This window comes from Lissotriton vulgaris, unplaced genomic scaffold, assembly GCF_964263255.1.
Source record: "Lissotriton vulgaris unplaced genomic scaffold, aLisVul1.2 SCAFFOLD_4142, whole genome shotgun sequence".
NCBI lineage: Eukaryota > Metazoa > Chordata > Amphibia > Caudata > Salamandridae > Lissotriton > Lissotriton vulgaris.
In genome coordinates, this window is record NW_028250503.1 from 149,875 (window position 1) to 156,205 (window position 6,331).

Below are 6,331 nucleotides of genomic sequence, written 5' to 3' on the forward strand. Positions count from 1 at the left end.
AGTTCATATCTTCACAGTTTACATCATCTCGTGCATAACACTTTTTATGAACCTTGTTTTACCAATTTCTGAGCAAAATTACCATTTTTGGTTCTTAACATACAGCACCCCAAATTTTACCACGTTCAACACCTTGTACAGTTCAACATAAGATTTTACCTGAAAGGAAAAACATATGACTCATCTTATTTTCTGTTGGCTTTTGGCGCACTGAGGAGAGCGGTCCCACCTGAGTTCAATGCGCAGTGACCGGCTAGGTTGCATGATTGTTTTACCATTCACAATTCCCCCTTCCTGAACAGATTTTTGTATACCTCATATTCAGCAAGGTAGCAGGTGGACTTTGTGCATGGTTGAAAGGGTCGGCAGTGCGTGCACCCGCCCTTTTTGTGCCACAAATCCCTGGGGCATGTGCCAATTTGTGCACGACTATATTCTTGTTTCAGGCACAAACCTAACCTTACACCCAGTTTTGCCAGTCAATGTCTTTGTTAGAACAGATTCACAATTGCATAATTGACTTTCCTGCTTTCTCATATTTGACTGAAAAACTACTACAGCCTGTGCACTGGCTGTATACTCGCCCCATGCTACCAGAAAGAGACACCTGTGGGAAGTACCACTGTTAATGCGGCTGTGCCACATAATCACATTTCTGAAATCAAGCGCGAGACAGGCTCTTCACAGGCATCGTCGAAATAGGGGGCTTGGGCCACAAGGCACTGGCTCAGAGAAGCTGCAGACACATCCAGCCCTGCATACATTACGGTCAGGAGCCTACTGGGTACTGCTGCTAGCAATGATGCCATGTGCACCCCTGAACAGCTTCAAAGCCATCTCCAAGATGCACCACAAACCAGTGCCCATCTAATCGGTGGAAAGTCCCTAGACATGGCTGTCATGAAATTCTTTAATGTCACAGCTCCATGAATGCAAATATTCCCAGAGCAGAATCAACCAGTAACCAGACCATGGGCAGGCACATCAAAATGCTCTTGTAAAACCCAAACCAGACAAAGATCATACTTTATGCAAAAATTATCGCCCTATCTCCCTGGTCAACACAGATTATAAAATTTTTGCCAAAATCATAGCTCTTAGATTAGATCCTCTATTGCCAGAACTTATAGGTCCGGAACAATCTGGGTTCGTTAAAGGTCGTCTGTCAACAGACAATTCTCGTGTTTTCTTTAACATTTTAAGTAGAGCCTCTTCCCTTACTTCCCCATTGGCTGCCATTTCTCTTGATGCCGAGAAGGCTTTCGACAGAATCAACTGGGATTTTATGTTCCAAGCTCTTCGTTGGTTCGGTTTCCCACCTAAATTCATTTCCCTTATCTCTTTACTTTACTCTAGTCCCCATGCCTCCATCTTTGCCAACGGCTTCACTTCTGACTATTTTCCCCTCCAAAGGGGAGTTCGTCAAGGATGCCCTCTATCTCCTCTTTTGTTTATTCTAGCTTTAGAACCCTTTTTAACCAAAATTAGACGTGACGAGAACATTTCTGGTTTTCAATATGGCCCCCAACAACAACAAATTAAACTATCGGTGTACGCTGATGATATTTTATTTTACTGCTCCGACCCCCAAACAACCCTACCTTCCTTCCTAAACCAAGTCTCCGCTTTTTCTAATGTATCTGGCTATAAGCTTAACACGGACAAATGTGAAATACTACCCCTGAATCCCTTATGTCTTAAACATCTATTTGATTCTTCCGGGTTTTCTTGGCAACCCTCTAAGATTAAATACCTAGGTGTTTGGTTCGCCCCTCGTCTCTCTGACACCCTCAAATTTAATTTTGAGTCCCTTTCTACTAAGCTCACTTCTTCCATCAATCGTTGGAACCCTCTCTTTCTTTCCTGGTGGGGTCGTCTGGATTCCATAAAAATGATGCTAGCCCCTTTGGTCCTATACACTATTTCTATGATTCCCATTCGCATCCCCAATCATCATTTTAAATCAATAGATTCTATCTTATTGAAGTTTTTATGGAAAGACAAAAAATCCAGAATAGCCCTCTCTGCTTTAAAGAAAGACAAATCTTTAGGAGGAGTCAAATTCCCCAATTTTAAATCATATCATACTGCTTTCTCCTTGAAACAAGCCTTACGTTGGATTTCTTCGGATATTCCATATTATCCTCCGCTTTGGCTGACATTGGAATCATCTTTCCTTCACCCTTATGACTTTAATGAAGTTCTTTCCTTTTCCTCTAGCGTCACCTCTCTTCGATCTCCCATCATTTCTCATACTCGTTCTCTTCTTCAGCCGTACTTAATATCCACCTACCCCTCCGCTTCTTCTACTTCTTCCCAACCTATTTGGCATAATAAACTTCTTAAAATTAAAAATCGTTCAATCTACTGGAAATCTTGGCACTCTCGTGGTTTAAAATGGATATCTCAACTCATCTCTGACTCCTCCCCTCTCTCATTCCACTTACTTCAAACCCAATTTTCATTACCTTCCTCATCTCGCAAACAATATTTATCTCTTCTTCCCTCCCTTACCCAATATCTTTCCTCTCTCCCCGCCACCAACACTATTCCTAAACTCCATTTTTCCATTTCAAATGCTCTCGACCAATCCCCTTCTGCATCTTTTCTTTATAAATCCCTTCAAACACCTATAGATCGCACTAAATCCAAGGTTGAGTTGGCGTGGGAGGATGATCTGTCTCAAACATGGCCCCCTATTCTCTGGGATAAAGTTTGGTCTAAAATTCTAAGTACATCTAGAGCTGCCAATACTACCCAAACCTTATTTTTTATCTATAATCGTACATTATACACCCCCGCAATTTTGTCTTCTTTCTCTCCAGACACTTCTCCCACTTGTTGGTCCTGTCCCTGCCCTTTGGCTGATTTGAAACACATGCTCTTTGAATGCCCTCCCATTCTCCATTTCTGGCATCTAGTTTGGTCTCAAATACAAAAACTTTTTCAATTCACTATCCCCTATTCTGTCCTTCAGATTTTCCTAGGCTCCCTTTCCCCTGACCTTTCTGGATCCCACCATAAACACAAATTACTTGATCTCCTGATAGCCATCGCTTTCCATCATATTACAACACATTGGAAACAAGCTAAAGATGTTTCTTTTTCTGCATGGTGGAACGCAGTTTGTTTCAATCACCGCCTAGACACTAATTTTGTATCCCCTATTTCTTTAGCAATTAAACGTGACCTTTTATGGCTTCCCCTCACCGAATATTTATCTAGAATTACCAGGCCCTCCCCCCTTTCTTCACCGCGTTCTGTTGAAGTTCAAAAACCACCGTGAATCGTTTTATCTTAATATTTGTAAATTTATTAATGCATCTTAATTTCTTTTCTTTGTTATCACTTCTATGATGTATGCCTCTCATGTTTTTTCCCCACCCTTAATATTTCTGCAATTTTGAATGCCATTGGTTTTGTTTCACATCCTTTTTTGATCAAATATTATTCTGATGTAAGAGAGTTTTATTGCTTTTTATAACTTCTGATTGTCTCTTCATGCCCTGTTATTTCCTCTTTATACCTTAATAAACTTCAAACTTAAAAAAAAAAAAATGCTCTTGTAAAGACAAAGCAGTGGCCACAGCTCTCACTTAGTGGCCTTGTTCCAAAGGGTTTCTCAGTGCCAATATCAGCAACAGAGACCACCCACAACACAAATCACACACAAGACATTGTTTGAAAAAAACATTTCTGCAGGTTTATTCGCATAAGCAAATATGCTAACATGATGGGTCAACATACAGGTGATGCAAGGGCAGGCAGCAGACACCCCTAAGCTACAAAGCCCACCTTAAGAGACAAATTGCACCATGGCCTACCCAATCGCTGCTCACAATTTGGGGGGCCATCCTTTACATCATGTTGCTCAGGTTTACAACCCCCTGAAGGACCAATTGGGCACAGTCATTCCACCTGGGCCCTGCCCTAAGGACTTCCTGGGGTTTGGCATTTGCACCCTTGTTGTTCTCCTCCTGAAGAAGCCCCGCACTTGTTGCATGTGTGTGCAAATTTACAACGACTTGCCCCAAGAGCAGGCTCCAGCGTTGAACAGCCTACAAGTCCAGAGTATGTGCGTTTGAAACCTCCCCTCTGGCTCCCTTCCTCCTGAGCGCCTCAAAAGGGATGTCTTACTATTGAGTAACCTCCCGGAAATTGGTCTTCGTATTCCCTGTCCAGCGGAGTGTGCCGCCCCATATGTTTCAAGCCATAAAGTCACCTCAATCTGGTCCCATCTCATCTGGGGGCACATGGCCATCTTCCGTCTAAACTCCTTATCGTAATTATACCAACCAATGCCTCCCCATTTGCGAGCCTCTTTCCGTATGGTCTGGGAGTATTGGAATAAACCTGGGTTCAACTCAGGGTTTTTTTCCGCTATTACTGCAGACATTATGTTAAAAGCATCAAGCCAGTTTTCGATGGTCTTCTCCGGCCAGACTTCATGTTTGACCTTTCTCTGCTCCTCCTTCCTGCCCATCTGCCTCGTGTCCAGACCAGTCGACCTGTGCATCAGGAGTGTGAAGATGTCAATGAACTCCCGTCGCCATATCCCCCTCCTTGGCTGCCTGGGGGATCTGACACGCAAGGGAGAAAGCAGCAGACACCATGGGGGCAACCAGTAATGGGAGGTGGGGGGACTGGGTGCAGAGGGGAATACACACCTGGGGGTCAGCACTGTCCATCCTGGCACCTGACCCCAGCCATGAGTATGGGGGGGGTTTGTCGTTGATGGGGTAACTTCCCGAGGGGTCGGTTGTGCTATGCCTCTAGGTGCCAGTGGTTCAGTGGGAAAGTCTTTGTTGGTGGGTCTGCGTGGCCATTTCGGCCTAGAAGGACCAGAGTCTGTGTCAGTCTGCTGCTCGGGGACAGGACAGTCGACGACAACCCCCGAATCTTCCTGCTCGTGCAAGTTCAAGAGTCCCTTAACCCACGCCAACCCCTTGGTCTTGGCAAGCTGCATGAAAGCAGCCCATAGAGCATCCTGTGACGTGTCTGGGAGTGAATCCTCCATCGGGGACATCTGGGAAAAATGGGAGGGGGAACCCTGGCTATCCAGGCCACTCTTTGGGACGAAGGACACCACCCGACCAATCTGAGGGAGAAAAAACTGCATGTAAGACAAAACCCACAATTTCACGGCTGATACAGACTGGCCCAAAGTGCAACCCACATCTCCACCACGCTCTCACGCCCCGCTTCCCTGTACTTACTCCGTGTATTGACTTTGTCGTAACCTGATGCTGGTGTTCGCCCTACTGAAAGGTCAACGATTAATCTGAATACGAAGATGAAAAGCACACATTAGCCACTGTATCCCCGCTCTTGTGCAGCCACTCTACATTGGTCTAACAGGGTCCACACCACTCCGCCCTCCCCGTACAGTGTTCTGGGGTAGTCGCTTGGTCTCACTACCCCCGCCTTGCGCACCTGCAAACACATACCTGGGAAAACCCCTGTGATTAACCTCTCCTGTGGGATGGCCGCTTTATCCTGGGTCACTCCTCTTGGATGTGCTGCTCCTGTAATAGATTATTTGATTACTCAATTCCCTCAAGTCCCTTTGTCTGACCCAAACTGCCCTCCCTAAGCTGCTGTTAGCATTGCAGGGTGTTTCCACAACGCTCAATTTGTACCTGCTGTGACAACCTGCACCGTTAATGCGCACTCACTGTCGCCGTTCTTGATCAGTGCAGGACCGCAAACGCTAGTTGGTGAAATAAAGATAACAGTTAATGGTCAACTCCCCCTCCCGTGCGCAAGGTGCTTGAGGTATCCTGCACCCGCCTCCAGCTACCACGCAGGGAGGGCCTTGTCCTCTCTGCACCCCTCCCAGGCCTAACTGTTCACTGGGGAAGCAGCCACGAGACATCACCCGGCGGACAGGCAGTGCCTGGTGATGAGTTTTTGCATTATCTCCCTAGTCCCAAAACCTTGAACTGGCCATTCAGACCCCACACCAAGAATGGAGAACGTCCTGGTCCAAAGCCCTCCCAGACAGACCACCCTCAGACCCACACTACCTACAGCGAGCCCCCCCCATGATCTATGCATGCTCACATACACGTCCTGGTTCAAAACCCTCCCAGACAGACCACCTTCAGACCCACACTACCTACAGCGAGCCCCCCATGATCTATGCATGCTCACATACACGCCCTGGTTCAAAACCCTCCCAGACAGACCACCCTCAGACCCACACTACCTACAGCGAGCCCCCCCCCCCCCCCCCATGATCTATGCATGCTCACATACACGTCCTGGTTCAAAACCCTCCCTGACAGACCACCCTCAGACCCACACTACCTACAGCGAGCCCCCCCATGAT

The 6,331-nt window shown here is 46.3% G+C and overlaps 1 pseudogene; it reads right to left on the minus strand.

Annotated features, from left to right (window-relative positions):
• Window positions 1–3,724: 3,724 nt before the first annotated feature.
• LOC147663253 (uncharacterized) lies at window positions 3,725–5,153 on the minus strand (annotated as a pseudogene).
• Between the last annotated feature and the right edge of the window lie 1,178 nt (window positions 5,154–6,331).